At 46.1% G+C, this 17,951-nt stretch overlaps 1 long non-coding RNA gene across 1 annotated transcript; it reads left to right on the top strand.

Annotated features, from left to right (window-relative positions):
* Nucleotides 1–5,614: 5,614 nt before the first annotated feature.
* Nucleotides 5,615–13,913, top strand: LOC104295463. The gene is made up of 5 exons (XR_717932.1): nucleotides 5,615–5,765; nucleotides 8,933–9,104; nucleotides 11,220–11,357; nucleotides 11,762–11,891; nucleotides 13,683–13,913. It is a non-coding gene; the product is annotated as an uncharacterized LOC104295463 (long non-coding RNA).
* Nucleotides 13,914–17,951: the final 4,038 nt, after the last annotated feature.

The raw sequence follows: 17,951 nt of genomic DNA, 5'->3' as shown, positions 1-17,951 counted from the left end.
GGAGGTATGGCCCACAGACTATGGGAACTGTAAGATCTGGGCATGACACAGATGGTATGGAATAAGGGGTGGATAATGTCCTGGTTCCGGCAGGGATGGGGTTAATCTCCCCAGGAGCCGGCAGGGGGCAGGTATTCCATACCACGTGACCCATGCCCGGGCTATAAGAGGAGCTAGCCGGGGCGAGGAGAGGAGTCGCCACTCGGGGGTGGGCTGCAGCGGTGCGGGGCCGGTCGGTGCGCTTCGCGGCGGTACTGTAATCGCGTTTTTGTCTTTTCCTTTTGCTGTTCTGTTAAATTGCACTCTTTTAACCCACGAGTTTGGCCCTGTCATTTTCTTTTTCCACGACTGTGGGAGTTGTGTGAGCGGCTGCGTGGTTCTTTGTTGCTGGCTGAGGCCAAACCACGACACAGTGCCATCATTTAGAAAAACGTTGCGGACCAAAAAGCCTGAAGATCCACAGTCACCAGCCCCTCATCAGCATTAAGCCTGTGCAAGCCCTCTCTGCCCACACTGGCATCTGCTGTCCTGTGTAGGGTGAAGACCCTGCCTGAGGTAAATTTGCTGTGCCCTGCTGGATGGCTGATTGTTTGACCTGACTCATGCCCTTTGAAACACCGGTGTGTTGGCATTGCCATACACATATGCAACATTCATCTGACCTACACAAATTGTAGTGATATCCAGGGTCCACCTAACAGGACCAGCGCAGAAGACTTTGAGCTTGGCTCAAAAATGGTGGGACACACCATAAGGAAACCTTTTCAGTGTCACCTCTTTCAGTAACTTCTTGCTGTCGCTCCACACGAAAGGAGAGAAATGATGATGTTCCTTGAAAGCAGCAGGAACACAATATGTGGGGACAGCTGCCTTGTCCAGAAATCCCAAATAACACACTCTAGCCCTGCACCCAGGTTGCAGCTATCTTCTCTTTTCCCCCTCTATTTATTTCGGGGACAGGCCATGCATAACGCCCCTCCACCCTTGCAATCAGTTTGTTCAGTTTTCTTCCACTTCAGCCACTGGACCAGCCTACACTGAATGTCCCACAAGTGAAAAGCGCTGCCCTTTTTGTACACTGATTCCCCTTGTGCAGCTGCCAATCGCTTAGTAAAAGATGGGGCTAATGTGAACAAATGGAGAAAGAGGTCTGGGTTGGGCTGCAATGGGGAAGGGTTAACTGGTAAGGCCCCACACCCCACTGCCTCGCTTCTTGCCGCTTTTCTGCCAGAAATTACAGCCTTCTCCAGCCTGCCCGCACAAGAACACCTCTGGTTGCTCCTTGGTACAGAAAGGGCCCACATTAAACACTGTTATTGAAGGTCCTCAAGCTAGAGCAGATCACTCAGGCAGAGCTGCACGATGGAGTGACTGCACATGCAGTTCTGCCGCAAGATCAGAGGGGCAATCGCCTCCTGATGAGCTGCTGGGACAGGAGCTATTCTCAGCTGTCCCTTCCTCCAGGTGTCCGGAGGGAAGAAATAATTTGCATCTTTGCAATTCTGTTAGCGCTACGCTAATGCTTTTACCTGTTCTTCTTGTCCCGTTCTTCTTGTCCTGCCCTTCTTCTTTGCATGGCTACATGGACTGGGCCAGGAGCACTATCCTCTTTCCTCCCATGCCTGTCTGAGTCCCTCCATGACTGAAGACTCACACAGGAGCAGATATTGCAATACATATGAAATGTTTGTTCAAACAACAAAATAAAGTTCAATCAAGCAGTGGAGGATAACAGGAAGAAACAACACAAGCAAGTAAACCCAGGATAAGTCACGATAACATTTCTAGCAGGTGCAAAATGCTCCCAAGTTTGCTGCTACCTACAGCCAGCACACTTCAGGCAGTTTTAAATAGTGCAGAAGATTGCAGAGTTTCTAATGAGCTCAGCCAGTAAAACCAGTGCCAGCCCTTTGTACACCCCAGCATGAGCAAAAGGCCAAAAGATGGTGGGAGCTCTACGAAGGTTTCAGCGGTGCAGTCCCGAGGCTGTGTGGTGTCCCCATATGCTGTCGCAGGGCACGCATGCTGTGTGTCAGTTGAGGGAGTTACTATGGTGGGGACTGCCCCAACCAAACCCCTGATGGGTCCACCCCTAGAGACTCCCCAGTCCCGGTGGTGTTCTGCCAGTGCTGGCAGTGCTGTGGCTGTGAGCTTGGAGGGAAGTGTGAACTGGAGGAGCAATAAATGAAGAGAAGGAGAAGGTAGACACTGAGAGGGTATATTATGCACAAGGGGAGGCAGTTCCTGCTGCAAAGTCCTGCAAACTGCCCAGCACCAACCATACACCTTGGTGCACCCTTGGGAGTTACCCTCTTCCCTCTAACCAGGTGGGTCACACCTGATTAGATGCGTGTGGTGAAGTGCTGTGTAAGGTCTCAGTGCCAGGCCTGTGTCCCCCGTTGTTCTCTGTGGCTCCCCCTGACAGCCTTGCCTCCCTGCATGAGCTCATGGCCATGCCATGGGCGATCTGAGTCCTCCTTCAGGTGCCCATGCCTGGAGCAGTGACACGCAGACAGCCCTTGCTGTCATCCCAGCTGGACGAGGGAGGAAGCCTCGTGCAACAGAGACATTTCATGCACTGATTTGCAGCAGCCCAGACCAAGCATGAGGTGGTACCAGAAGGCAGAGCAAACACTTCACAGGTACTCAGCACTTGCCTTGGTGTGATGTGAGGAAGAAGTAGCTGCAGCCGCCTCGAAGCAATGGCGGTTTGTGCAGGGGCAGGCAGAGAATGGGCACTGCGGTGGGGGAGGTGACTGGCCCTGTAAGCCAGGCTGGGGAGAGAGGAGCTGCTCTCCAGCTTGTGCATGGGGCTGAAGCGAGGCAGAGCCCAGTAGTGGCCGTCCGTCTGTGGGGCAGCTCCAAAGACTGATAATCCTAATAATTGCACAGGAGCATCTGTGGCACTTCAGAGCTTTACTGAAATCCCTGGTGGCTCATGTGTGTATTTTTAAAAGGTCTCCAGCCCTACAGCTGTTCACATCTCAGACCCAGACTGCCCTCTTGTCCCTGGGAGGTGTCAGGAATTCCTCTGCAGCTCCATCTCACTCACGGTGCCCAGTTTTTGCACTCTGTGGGTATTTTGGCTCAGTGTGTCTATGGCAGCCAGGGCCTGACCCAGCAGCAGCGTTGAGGAGACCCTCACAGCTGCTGCAATTCCACATGGCCCTGGGCGCAAACAATCTGCAAGGCACAAGGGGTTACATGGAGGGTTTGAGCCCCTTTTGCCCTCAGTTCGCTAAATCTGCACCTGCCCAAAGGCTGCAGGCTATCTCGGGGTCTGGGAAAATAAGCACAGTTTCTGCAGAGGTTGTTCTTGCCCAGAGGGATTTTGCTGTCTCGGAACTCTTGTGTGTCCTGAGAGAGCCACAGACAGACATGTGCAATAGCCTGTTTGCATATGACAAGCGAGCTTCATGCTGAGGCTACTCAAGTTTAGAAAATGGACTGCAAGCAGCAGTCCTCACGCCGGAGAGCAGATTGAACACCCTGCAGTTGCTTACAACACAGTCACGGAGATGTGGCAACAAAAAACCGGAGAGCAGATTGAACACCCTGCAGTTGCTTACAACACAGTCACGGAGATGTGACAACAAAAAAAAAAAAAAAAAAAGGGAGTTTCTTGTTATTTGGTTGTATTAAAGTTCCCGGTCTCTGCTTAGTGTGGTACAGTGATGGCGTGTGGGCGCTGGTCATCCCTATCTGCAGCCATGGTGGTGATGGTGGGCTGGGAAGTGCTCCTTTCACATCACTGGGAATGTGGATGGTAGCAGGCAGCAGACAGGGAAGAGAAGTGCTACAGCTCCCTCCTGTCCTGCCCCTCCTACTAATCCCTGAGGAGGCACAGGTTATGGGGAATTTCTGTGGTACATGCTCCAGAGGTAGCACGTCACCAGCACGAAACCTGGACATCGGGTACACACTGGCAACCCTTCACCAGCACCAGTTGGATTTGGACCAGGGTTTCAGGAGCGCATTGCTGTGCCTGTGTGGGTTTCCCTGTCAGGTTTGCTAAGCTGGGGTCTCTGGGCCGTGCTGTGGAGAGCTTCTTGCTCGGAGCGTTCTTCTATCCAGCATCCCCCATCCCACGCTGACCATTAGCAGTTCGTTTCCTCTTCGCAGGGAGCTGCAATGGCAGCATAGCAGGACTCTTTGCTGTGTGCTGAATGGGGAACAGCTGGAGACTGATGATTGTTTGGGTTATTTTCCTGTTGCCTGGACATTTTGTTTGCTTGTTTGAGCCTTGAAAAAATACGTTTCCAGTTCCTCCGGAGGCTGGTCTGTGTTAAGCCCGTATATTGTGGGCTGCTTTTGAAAACTGGTGTTTTATAACTTTGCAAATGAGTGTCCTGCTGCTTCAGTGGCAAGGCTCCATAAACAAGGCGGTCTTCTCAGAAATTTCCCTGCCACAGAGCCAGTGGGACTAGGGGAGCAGGAGCAGCCAAACCCACATGCTTCTGGTATCAGAGAAAGAGATACCCCTGAGTGTGGTCCCGGTTGGACCTTTCTCTTGAGTGGATTTAAGTGGCTGACTAAATGACAGTGCTGGCTGATGTTTATGGGCTGCACTTAGAAGGATGCCACTCAGCTTTCCTCCCAATCGGCTCCTCACCTGGGGCAAACCAGCATCGCTCTGTTGCAATCATAATACTGTGTTTGTAACTGCGCTGTCTGTAACACTTGTGCATATCCTCTGGCTCCTTCACTCTGGGTGTTTGCATTTGTTCTGAGCGGCTGGACAGTCCTTCAGCCCTGTGAGAAAAGCATCTTTTTTTCTCACTGCTGAGTGCAGACATTTTGGCCATGGAAAATGGAGTTAAATAAGAATAGGCTGGTCAGGAAACAGAGAGGGTGTTGTTGCCAGCTGATACTGGAGAAGTAATATCAGGAAGAATGCAGATTTGGCCAAGGCACTCACAAGCAGTGCCATGGGTCTAGTCATGAGCCTGGGTGTGCAGCAGTTGTGCAGATTCAGGCTGTCGCGGCTGCACATCCTCTCAAAGCACGGCAAAATGTCAGTCTGACACGGAAACAGGACCAGAGTCAGGGGTCCGCCTCCTGCTTTACAAAAAATCATCCCTTTAACACCTTGTGTTTCTTCAGAAATCTCTTTATCGAGTACTGACCAGATCTGAGCCTGTTTGATTTGGCAGGCACGGACCTGGGGGAGGGGGGCAGGGGGGACAAAAAAATAACAACACTGCAGCCGATTCATCCCCTCCTTATTTATTCCACCAGAAATAGATTTGGCAGAGTGCATCGGGAATGAACTAATCAGCAGGGAATTAATTGGCATGTTTGTTAAAAGGCAGGAACAACGCGGTGAACAAATTCATGGCTGGATGGCCGGAGGGTTCAAGCAGCCAGAGAGGAGAGCTGCATAGTGGAAACTGTGACTAGTAAGAGAAGTCATACAGCTGTGCAGGAGAGCCAGCGGTTGAGAGCTGCCCAAAAGAACCGGGGGCAAAGATATACGGGTGTCCTTGCAGATGGAGCTGCTTTCAAGAGGGGCTCCATCACCCAGGCTCTCCTTCCCATAAGGCTCCCATGTGTGGGGGGAGATGGCTCGCTTGCAGGAGTGGGAGGGAGGGGTAGAAGAGGTACAGCTGGAGGAGGCTCCACGGAAAGTCTGTGGAAACAGGGAAATGAAGAGGGACACGTCACTCATTGCAAGCTGAAATGCAGAGGGGGTGGTGAGGAGAAGAGGAGCAGGGAGGCAGAGATTTGGAAGCCTCATCACAGAAGGACTGGCCTCAAGAGCACAGGTAATGCTTGTATGCAATTCTCTGCCTTCTTCCCCAGGAATGTTTTGTTTCTTCCTCTGGAGGACACACATCCATGCACTTCGGAAAGAGCTTCTTGGGTTGAGGGATTCTAAAGACACCTGTGGGAAGAACCAGGAGATGAGGGAACTTGTGCAGACTGGCATGGACTTGGAGGTTGGAGAATTGCTACCTACATTTCCAGAGAACAGGGGTGTGCAGAGTGAAAGAAGGAGGGAGAAAGGAAGAGTGAGCAAATCCTTGGAGACAGGCAGACAGAATCACCGAGAGTGCAAAGTCCATGGGTGCCTATCCATGGGGAGGGAGGAAACTTCTTAAGAGGGAGCACCAAGCTCCAAATGAGAGACAGATGGAGATAAGACATATGCTGAAAAAGCAGGTACACGTGGAGAAGAGGCAGAAGGTGTATATTACCTTCTCAAAACCAACAGTACTTTACTAATGTTGTGATTTGCAGTAGGTGTGTGCTTTGCATCTGGATGGCTTTTTTCCCCCCCCCTTCTTCTTTAGCATCACTATGCCTGCCTGCTGGCAACAGCATCACCCGAGCTGTCAGTCATCGGGGCTGTCAATCAGATCCCTTTGTTTAGCAGGATGGTCAGGCTGTTTGGGGGATTCAGGCGCTCCTTGCTTTCACACAACATCCATGTAGAAAATGAGCAGTGTAACTCTTAAATTATATGCAAAAGCACTATTTAATTCAAATATGTTGCCAAACTTGAAAAAGTCAAGATACTGTTATTCCTACATAACCCAAAGCCGGGTGTGTGCATGTACCAACATATAGCATTGTACCCACATACATATAAACCAAAATATAATACATTACAATGGATTTTTAACAAGGACTTTTGAAACAGGTGATATTGTAGCTGTACCACTGTGGCTGCGTTAATACTGTAGGATCCAATTTTTAAAATTGCTTTTGGCATTTTTCTTGATCTTTCCTCCATTACATAATACTACAAGCATATGCTAATGTTTATATTACCCTGATTTTTTTTTTTTTTTTTTTTTTGCTTGGAGAGCTAACAAATGCCATCCGCTTTGCAAGTAGAGCTTGCAAATTCTTTGATTGTTCTGGACTCGCAGTCTTGGCAGCTTTCTCGTCTAAAAGCTCAGAGTCTTTTCAGGATCCCAGCCTGGGAGCTCTGGCAGAACTGGCATTAACTGAGAAATTGTGTGCAGCTACTCTATGTTTTTTTAATGTGAAGCTGTTTGGTTTATAGCACCTAAACCTTCTTTGATTTTATACATAAAACACAACATTTTAGTTGGGTGTGTGTAAGTAATATAACCTTAAAGTATTCTTAAAATATTGCATATGGAAATAAAGACAGAAATTCCAACAGTCTGCAAAAATACCTTTATTATCTACTGAGATCCTTTACAAAATTGAGAATCTTAAACTTACTTTGATGTTTAAATATCCATTACCATTTAAGTGAGAGCTACATTTTATGTATTTATGATTTACCTGAGATCAAACTCCCTGATTCATTTAAAAGCGTATTTTATTTCTCTGCAAATAACCCAAAACCCAATATCACTCTTCAGCTTTAGTTTGAAAGTAGCTCAAAAGGAACTTGGGAAAATTATGAGAGGGAAAAGGGTCTCAAACAAAACCCACAAAGCTAATTCATTTGCAGTCCAACATAGCAGCAAAAAATCCTTCATTTTAGGTATCACTACAGTGATTGCTAACTCTAATCAAAAAAATCCTCGTCTCAAAGCAAGTATAAGTTTGAGCTAACACACTGGGATGTACATGTACATCAGGAGAGTGTATGTGTTTAGAGCAGTCAGAAGTGGAGGGAAACGTTTCAATCCCTCTTGATATATAAGGGGCAGGCAAGCTCTGAATCGTAATGCAGTATATCACACGTCTGTAACAGAACAGTGTGTTCTCCTCAGACTTTAGAGGAGAGAGGGCTCTCTGAAATGAAGCTGTGTTTGGCACTAGGAAAGGATAACCTAGGCAATTCCCCTGGAGTACTGCGTCCAGCTCTGAAGCCCCCAACATAAGAAGGACATGGACCTGTTGGAGCGGCTCCAGAGGAGGGCTACAAAGATGATCAGAGGGCTGGAGCACCTCTCCTATGAGGAAAGGCTGAGACAGTTGGGGTTGTTCAGCCTGGAGAAGAGAAGGATCCAGGGAGACGTTACAGCAGCCTTCCAGTACCTAAAAGGGGCCTACAGGAGAGCTGGGGAAGGACTTTTTACAAGGGCATGTAGTGATAGGATGAGGTGGAATGGCTTTAAACTGGAAGACGGTAGATTTAGTTTAAATACTAGGAAGAAATTTTTCACTTTGAGGGTGGTGAGGCACTGGCACAAGTTGCCCAGAGAAGTTGTTGATGCCCCATCCCTGGAGGTGTTTAAGGCCAGGTTGGATGGGGCTTGGAGCAACCTGGTCTAGTGTCCCTGCCTATGGCAGGGGGGGTGGGACTAGGTGATCTTCAAGGTCCCCTCCAACCTAAACCATTCTATGATTCTATGATTCTAAGATTCTATGATATCCTAGCAGGCAGCACAGCCCATGGGCAGCTGTCAACTCAAGTCATCACTTGTTTTCCCTCAGCATGGCAAAATCTGGGGCAGGTACCAGTGAAATCTCAGTGCTCTGTTGTCATTCCCCACTGCGTGCATGGATGGATAAGCACTGGAAATGGAGTATGCTGGGACAGCAAGAAAAAAAGGACGAACAGGAGAGGGACAGATATGGGGATTCAAATCCTGGGAGCACTCCTCTGCTTTGGGGCAGGGATCCAGGCTTGAACAGCACAACTGCCCATCCCGGCAGGGCCGTGCTCAGGGTACAGAGCTAGCAGAGCTCTTTTGTCATGTCAGAACGAGGGATTGAGAGGTTAAAAGAAGAAGAAAAATATTGAGTAACAATGAGACTAATATGTCTGTCTTCATTGCTTGCACATGAAGGGACTCTCCGGTGAATCACTGAGCCTACCCTGCTCCAAGGGCAGAATATGATGTAATTTTCTGACAAAGAGCATGACATATTATTGTAATTAATAGTAACAATATCAAAGCTACTATGTTGTTATTGTTATTCTCTAGATTTAGGAAAGAGCTTTCATCCAAGGATGTAAGAGAGTTTTTCCTGCTTTTCAATCCATGTTCTACCCCGACAGTATTTTCCAGTGCAACAGTGCAACAGATCTGAAGACACATTTACAACGGGCTTGGGATCTGGTTCCTATTACAGATGACCCTGTAGACTTTTTCTGCTAGAAACCTTATTAGTGAATGTTCAGTTGCGTTCTACAATTGCACCTAAGAGAGGGAAGATTGCTCAGTTTCTGTGTAAGTGTCTGAGATACGGAAATCTGTTTCAAAGATGATTATAACCTGATGTTTACTATGATAATAAATTACAATAGGCCCTCAGGAATGTGGAGGGCAAAGCTACAAAGAAACTGGTCTGTGAGGGGCCCTGCAAATAGAGCGTATGGGTCTCACGATTCATTTGGACACCTGATGTTTTAAAAAACTTGAGATCAAGTAGGGTGGATTTTCAGTATCAGATGTAGGTGGAATTTATCACCACCCTCCTTTTAACAAACACAGCAAGATCAAAGTATCCCAGCCTTGGGGTACTGAAACAGGTGGGAGGTGGAAAGGGTAAGGAAGGGACAATCTCTTCAGGATGTTTTAAAATAAGCTGGGAAGCCACACTGCCTCCTTGATGTTGGCAGCATTTTCAAATCATTTGCAATTAGAGATATTGGCGTCTGTAAAGTCCTTTCCCATCAGGGAAGATTAAAAAGGCATGTGCAGTGCACAGTCATCAAAAGAAAGAGAGAAAAAAAAAAAAAGGTCTAAAGGCTGGAGTATTTATCTGGAAAAGCAGAGAGGCAGAGGAGCTGTGGTGTCAATGTAAATAGTTTCAAGAAGGTCCATGGAGACCTTTCCATTATGTCCCTCGGTGATATCATCAAACCTTCTTAGAGATCTTCATTTTGGCAGCTCTGGGTTGGGGCGAAGAAGAGGTGTATGTATGTGTGAGATAGGAAGAAGGTAATTTATTTTTTTCCCTTTAAATGAATAGTGCAATTAGAAGAAGAATACTGAGTACAAAATACCTCCTGACAGGTGGAAAGCAATATTTTTAAAGTAGCATGACATTTCCCATCAATATGACTATATTCATACTGCTATTTTAAATATATGGAAAAATAATTGCAGTTGCAATTAAAATAGGCTAGAGATTGAATGTAAAAAGGCACAAAGTAAAAGGATTTATTTATGTACTGCTTTATCTGCTACAGCTCCTAGTAGGTTTTGAGGTGGCTGAATTCTTCCCAGATGGTTAGGAGATGAGGGTTATATGGTATTCAAAAAGCAATTTAATCTCCTCATATTTTGCAGTGAGGTCTTACACTTTTGATGCATGTACTTGAGCAGGGGAATAATTTGGATTTTTTCAATGTGCCTGTTTCTCACATGAGCCCCTGTATCACTGTGACTACAGATGACTGAAATCATCACTAAACCCCATGAACTTGGCAATGCATTTTTCTCTGTTTGCTATGCGCAATATGTGCATAATTGATATTTCCAGCCAGTTTCTACCAGAACAGCTGTTCATGACATTTAAAAAAAAAATAAATATCAGATTCAACACTGACAGACTACTTAATTAAGACAGAATATTAAATTAGCACAAGTAAGCTGTGGAGACACTGATCTATCCTCTTACATTTAGAGATGGTTCTTGTCCAGGAGGGTCTATAGGTTAGGGTTGACTTTCATTGGCTTGGGAATGATGGTAAACTCCACAGAAGACGAGGAGGTTAGGTAAATGCTCACATCCAGTTCATGTATCTGTCTTGCTTACCCTGCAGATTTACTCAGGAGGAACTGCCCCCCTGACACCAAGGCAAGGTACAGACAGTACATGGAGGGGGTAGGGTTGTCTTTGAGGGTCCATCACTGGGCAACATCTCAGTTATTACACTGGTCAGTGGATCAGATGAAAAAGAACAATTTCCTATTCTGGTCTCTATTAAATCCTTGATGAATTGCTTCACTGGTTTGAACCTTGCTTTCTCTAATTGTAAAGTGGGGATGCAGCTATTTCTGTATTTCATAGTACCTCCTCCTGACATTCATAGAACATTTATAGCTATAGTTCTACCCCAACATGCCTACGTATGAAGCAAAGCTACTTTCCTAGCTGCTGCCAGTTGATGAAGCATCTCTGTATCACTCGATGGCACGAAAAAAATTAAGGAGGTTTGTTCTTGTGAAAAAGAAAAGTCCCTGTGCTTCTGTAAAAGCTAGGGTGAGCAACTTAAACAACATTTTAAAGAAATACATCATCAAAGAGAAATTTTGTGTTGGGATGACAGATGGGAGGTGGAGAAGGAGAGCAAAAAGAGAAATAAAGCAGTTAGCCACATTTTTTTGTCTCCACAGAGCAAGGGAAAGTCAAGGTCCTACGAACAGCCATCATGGTGACTCTTCCTCTTTTCCTCTTCTTCATCCTCTTGCCCTGCAGTAAATCCCAGGACGACTTTCTGGACCAGCACCAGAAATGGAACTACAGAGAAGGCGGTAAGAGGTGGTGGTGGTGGGTCAGCTTGGGAGCCATTGGCTAACTCAGGGATGAAGATTTGCCTGTTGTGTCCTTGGAGTGAGACACACAGCGCTCATTCATGAGTGCTCTTTCTTGATTCCTGGGAAGCTGCTGAGATTTTTGGAGAGAAAAACAGTTTGAGGAATAATCAGCTGGGGTATCTAGTGGCAGAATAAAACTTGGGCAACCAGAGGCAGAGAATTACAGTATGAGGGAGAGTTATCTGCTTTTTAATTTAGATCCTCCATATGTTTAATATTTGGGATTTCATTGCAACTCAGTTCAAGTGATGGGAGTGGAATCAAATTCAGCCCACTGGCTCATGTTTTCTTGTTCTGTCATGTTTATTTTCCTCTCTTCCATGGATGTCCTACTAACCTAGCTGACAACGTCTACATAGAAGGCATTAACAGCATTACTCAAACACTTGAGAAATGGGGAAACGGCATCTTTTGGCAAATGAAACACACCCTGCTGAACAACCCGAATGCTTTACTGCCCGAGTTCTCCAGGTAATTCCCTTCATCTGGAGGTGGGATTCAGTCCTCTCCTGGGTGTCCTTCCTTGAGCAGGATTCATCTTCTTTAAGATGAACTTTCAGATTGCTCAGTTGTGGGGAGATGAATCCCGCTGTCTTGATATCTGTTGTGCTAGCAGCTTGGATTACTCTAGTAAACTGAATATTCTGCTGACTATCGTGAAACATTCTCAGTTGCATGACTGTATTATAAGAATTATCCTAAAGAAAATTTAGGTTGTTGTCGGCACCTCACTCTTGTGAGGCTGGAAAAATGAATTGTGCTACAAATCCACACATGGACTTGGCCACAGGGCAGGGAGAAGAAGTTGATTTGGCCTGTGATGTTTTTGATTTCAATCTCTGTAACATCCAGATCGGAGAAAGCTATTCAGTAGTCCATGTCCTCATATTTCCCCCTTTGAATTACAATATTAACAATATTGTAATTCAATAACAATTCAAATATTAACAATTCAATATAACAATAACAATTCAAATATTAACAATTGAGCACATTCACAAAATTTAATTGAATCTAAAATTTCCAGAAATACAGTGGAAAAGGCAATGAAAGAGAGAGGATTAGGGAATGCTAGAAACCTAAATATCATTTAAATCAGAGTTGTTCCTAAAGCAAGTGGTCCTCTTCTATAACTCAGGTTTCTCTTTAGGAAAAAGAAAAGACTGTCCACAACTGCTAAGCATTGAACCAGTTGAGGAGGAAAGGCTAGGAGAATGAAATGGCACTAGTCAGAAGGTCACACAATATCACACAAAATATACTAATTAGGTTTTCAAGAGGATATAGTTGATAGATTATATGCTGGCCTTTAGCATCAAGTGGATTTCTCCCTGACTGCATGGTGGCTGCTGAATTCATCACAACTTTCACACTGTCAGGGCTGAAATTCATTGGTGCCTAAGATTATCAGGGCTGATATTAAGTCATGTAATTGGAAAGCTCTAACTTTAATCCAGGGAGACGTAATGAGACTATTCAGCCGTGTTTCCTGCATAAGGCTTTGAATTAAGAGTTTGCTGGTAAGGACACAGGCCAGTCCATTAGAAATACTGAGGACTGACAGTCATCCATGGAAACCACTGCTCCAGCCTCCATGTCTGCTCCTGGTTAACAGTGAGGCTAATTAATACTAATTAATATCAGGTAAAATTAAAAGATCATCAGAGCTGCCAGGGAAGGGACGTGGTTACTCCCAAGCACACTGGTGCATTCGTGCAGCCCTCACCATGTCAAATCCTGATGTTCAACCTGCGTCTCCCCCTCCCTCAGCTTAGGCAGAGACACAGCCTGGAGCGACCAGAGAGCTCTGCAACCACAGCTGCACCATGGCACACAGCAGCCTGCCCTTCATTGGGAAGTCCTCATAGGCAATCCCACGCATTGCTGCTCTCTTCTTCTCCACCCCTGCTGGTTCCAGCCATGCAGGATGGTTTTCATCTCTCCCCCTTAAAGCAGGAGTGCTGTGAAGTGCTTCTGGGACCTCATAAACCAGCTGTCATTCTATGCTGAGCCAGCTGTGCTTTGGTGGCAATGGAAAAAGCATGTCGCCAATGCTGGTCCTGAAGCTCGTGGCTTCCTGGGTTCAGACAGGGACATCTCAGATGAGTTCCCACCATCCAAGGGTCATGGTGGCTTTGGAAACATCTTTTAATGGTTCCTTGCAACTTCCCCACCAACAAACACAAGGCCATGGTAAATTCTTTTGCGTGCTCAGGAGTGCTCCCAACACTGAATTATTCTCCTGTATTACTCTCTCTGTAGTCTCCGCCCTGTCTCCGCAGCTGTGGACAATCTCGTGAGGGAAGTCCAGTCGATAAGGAAAAGGCTCGACGAACTGAATGAACGCCTCAATGTCATCAGCAAAACCGTCCTTCCCATCCGACTGAATGCTCTGCAGAGCCAGAGGCGTGGAAATACTCAGCTGCGGAGACTTCCGATGCATAGGAGAAGGTTGTATGCTCGCAGGAGACCTCAGAGGAGTTAATTCTCTACTGGAAAAAAAAAAAAAAAGAGAACTTTTTATTTTTTTTCATCTGCTTAAGCCTTTCTTGACGGGACGCTGCAAGAGAGAATAAAGTAAAGCACATACAAGTCAGCTTTACTAAGGAGACCAGAACTTCTGCATTTTGTTGCTGCCTTTCAAACCTAGGTCAGTAGGCGAAATCTGACCCTGTTCTTCAGCGATGGCTGTTTTGTGTCCTGAGCAGAATGAGTTGACAAGCTCAGTCTACTTGAGTGTGAATACCTTCATGCCATACAGTCATTCATTCTGCTTGCCAGAGGAAGCTCTTTCTATAAAGATCAGGTGAATTTCTCTCTCTGTCCTATTTTTACAGCACTCTATCTGAAACAGCTGGGGAATTTGATATTCAAAAGTGTTAAATGCCTGATGAATGCATAAAGATAGATTAGTGCTTGGCACTTCCAGCCAGGCAGGGAGGGGGAGAGGAAGCTACGTTTTAAAATACAACCGTAACCTATTCTCCATCAGCGCAAAGAATGCTCCGTTCACATGTTCAGAGGGTGGGTGGGGTTGGATAACCTTGGTCCGTACATCATGTTTCAAGACTGAAGATGTGTCAGATTCTAGGGACCAAATCTGAACATGTATCTTCTGCAAAGAGCTTTTTTTTAGCTGCTTGGAACTGGGCACTCAAAACCTCATTATCCAGCAGATATGTTCAGAATTTCCAGCACTCTGAAAAATATCGCATTGACATCTGCCAAGACCCTTATAAATCAGAGGATGTTTTTTCAAAACTATTTAGATACCTAATGGCATAGATTGGTGTCTAGAAGGATTTTCCAAAATAGCTTAAGAGGCAGTTCAGTCCCCAAAATCACAGGTAATAATTCAATTGGTGTCTAACTCACACAATATCTTCTCCAGATGCAAGCACTGACCTCCAGACATTTTCCAACATCCTTTAGCACAATTAAGATCTGTAAAAAAAAGAGTAACTACACAACTCAAGGACTTTGGTGCCTCAGGGAGTACCCAGAATGTCTTGTCTTTGCCTGTAGCTTCCTGATGGTAGAACTGGTGATAAAAAACAGTGCAGAAATCAAATTTTGCAATAATAGATAGAGTGGGCTTCCCCTTCAGGTCTCTAAAGGTAAACCCAATACAGAGATTCCCATCCAGCCTTGCAGCCAACTGCCTACCTGAAATCTGCTGAAGAGTCAGAGAGGAAAATAACCTATTTTTTTAAAGGTCTGGATGAAGCAATCTATGAGAACAAAAATAAAGAATGGATTATGTTTAAATGGTTGTGGGGGAGGCTGGCATGACTGTTGTTTTGCAAACACTCTTCAATCATAAACAGTGAGGATGCAGACTAGCTATTTAAGGATTCCCAAGGCCTGAGTTTATGGAAAGAAGCTCAGTGACACTACAATAACCTCTAGAGGGAAAGGGGAAAAACTAGTTTCATCTGCAATCTTGCAAAATGAGCCAGAAGAAGTAACACAGTCAGCATTTTGGCTGTTATCTGGGAGTTGAGTGGGGGAGGTATGAGGAGTGTATCAGACAATCTGATAAATATTTCCCGGATGTAAATTCTCCGAGTTCAGGTTTTCAGAAAATAACAAAACTCTGCCTTGGAAGGTCTTTCTTTGCCGTTTGCTTGGGAATTTGAAACACTGCTTAACTAGACGAGAGAAAAATCAAGCCTGTGATAAAAAGTTGTGCTTTGGTGAAATTGTCATCATAATTTCTCAGGCAATGTAATGTATTTTGATCCCAGAATAAATTTACCTAAATTACAAGGAATAACAGGAGAGAAAGGCCCCATCAACTTCCTCCTCGTTATTCTGCATTCAGAGCTACTAGGCTGTGCCGTAGCATCAGCTGCATTCTTGCACAGAGTGCTGGTCCCTCCAGGGGATGCTTTACACCCTTAGCTTGGGGCTGTCGGGCCCGCTGGTCACTTTGGCCTATCTGGAGGAACAGAAATGTTAGCTTTCATGTTCGTATTTTAGACATGAGCATTTTATCAGGCAACCTGAAGTTGTATAAAATCAGTTGAAGACTACTTGAAACAGGAAGATGAGACTTCCCCCAGTCACAGATGGCTGGAGGTGGGAGGCTAGACAAGATCACTGCATGCTTTTACTTTTTATCTAGATGTTCACCAGCAGCTGTTGCCAGAGACAGAGGACTGGGCAAGATGGACCTCTGGTCTGACCCAGTCCATGTATTCCTACACTCATATGTGCAAGTTGGTATTTTTGGCAAAACTCCTCGGCTCAATGGAGAAACTCACTGTTTGTTTTAAAAGAGAACAAATAAGCTGCAGCACACAATGTATATTACAATTTTGCAATTTCTTGCATAACGGTGAATAAACCAAATAATATAAATGGTTAATAAATGACTAGATCTGTGGCCTTGTCCCCACTGATAGCAACCCCGGTCATTCCCTCTGGGAAAGTCTGTGTCAGGCTCCAGCCCTGCTCCCCAACCCAAACATGGCCTGTTTGATCAGGTGGTCATGGCCGGCTGCTTTCACTTCTTTGCCTTTGCACAATCCTCTCTCTGTAGATGAAAACGCTTTAATGACACATTTCTTTTATTATTTTTTTTTTCTCTTTTAGAATATAGGAAAGCTATGCATCCCCCTGCTTTTGCACCACTCACCTTCTACTTGAGGAGGCGGGGGCCCAGCTGAGCAGGCACCTCGAGGTGCTGCTGTCTCCTCTGCCCTGGGGAGGCTGGTCTGGTCCATGGCTGCCCCAGGGACTGTTCTCTGCCTCTCCTTTCTCCTCATGCTCTTCCCCTGTTCCAGTGTGGAGTCCAACCCACAGGAGCCAGCCCTTAGAATCCCAGAATCATAGAATGGTTTAGGTTGGAAGGGACCTTGAAGATCATTGAGTTCCAACCCCCCTGCCATGGGCAGGGACACCTCCCACTAGACCAGGTTGCCCAAGGCCACATCCAGCCTGGCCTTGAACACCTCCAGGGATAGGGCCTCAACAATCTCTCTGGGCAACCTGTTCCAGTGCCTCACCACCCTTAAAGTGAAAAACTTCTTCCTAATGTTTAATCTAAACGTGCCCTCTTCCAGTTTAGAGCCATTCCCCTTCGCCCTCTCACTACAAGTCCTAGTAAAAAGTCCTTCCCCAGCTCTCCTGTAGGCCCCTTTAGGTACTGGAAGGCCACATTAAGGTCTCCCTGGAGCCTTCTCTTCTCCAGGCTGAACAGCCCCAACTCTCTCAGCCTCTCCTCATAGGAGAGGTGTTCCAGCCCTCGGATCATCGTCATGGCTTCATCGTCATGGCTCTCCTCTGGACACGCTCCAGCAGGTCCATGTCTTTCTTATGTTGAGGACTCCAGAGCTGGATGCAGTACTCCAGGTGGGGTCTCATGAGAGTGGAGTGGAGGGACTGGTACTCCATTCCTGCCTCCGCTATCCTCTTCTTAAATGATCCTGGGCAAGGAACTTACTCTACCGGACACTTGTCCTTTGTCACGGCTGATACAAAGAAAACCCACTTGTGATCATGAAGGATCCAAGTCCTCTATGCGCATAAATAGACCCACCTATACAAGCTGCCTAAGCCCATTGTGGTTTTTTACATGTATTTCTGGGAAGGGACTTGACTGGATTTTTAAACGGATTGGACCAGCTGGGCTGTGCATGCATGCAGAGGGCAGCGGAGGGAGTGCAAATATCATCGGTGGCTTCTAAGATCTACCCCTTCCCGCAAGCTTACAACATCCACAGAGCCACGGAGCACTGCCTCAAATTCAGGGTCTTAAAAGAAAGCCACTGTGACCCCTCCTTTTAGCTGGGGGATAATAATAATTATAATTAACAGAATTAAATAATAATAAACTTTATGATTTGCAACTTCAGGAGAGCAGTGCCCCTCCACGCTATGTGTTACACACCGTTGTCCGTACTTCCCCTCCCTTTGATTTTATTTCCTTCGGATTTCCTCTTTCCCCCAGACGAACACCACCTTCGCTACACTTCACGCTTCCCGGCGTCCAACCATGATTCACCGCCGGCTCTCCGCTCCCACACC

This window comes from Charadrius vociferus, unplaced genomic scaffold (genome assembly GCF_000708025.1).
Source record: "Charadrius vociferus isolate BGI_N301 unplaced genomic scaffold, ASM70802v2 scaffold251, whole genome shotgun sequence".
NCBI classification, from domain to species: domain Eukaryota; kingdom Metazoa; phylum Chordata; class Aves; order Charadriiformes; family Charadriidae; genus Charadrius; species Charadrius vociferus.
Note: the sequence above shows the minus strand (reverse complement) of the source record. Positions and strands in the feature narration are given on the sequence as shown.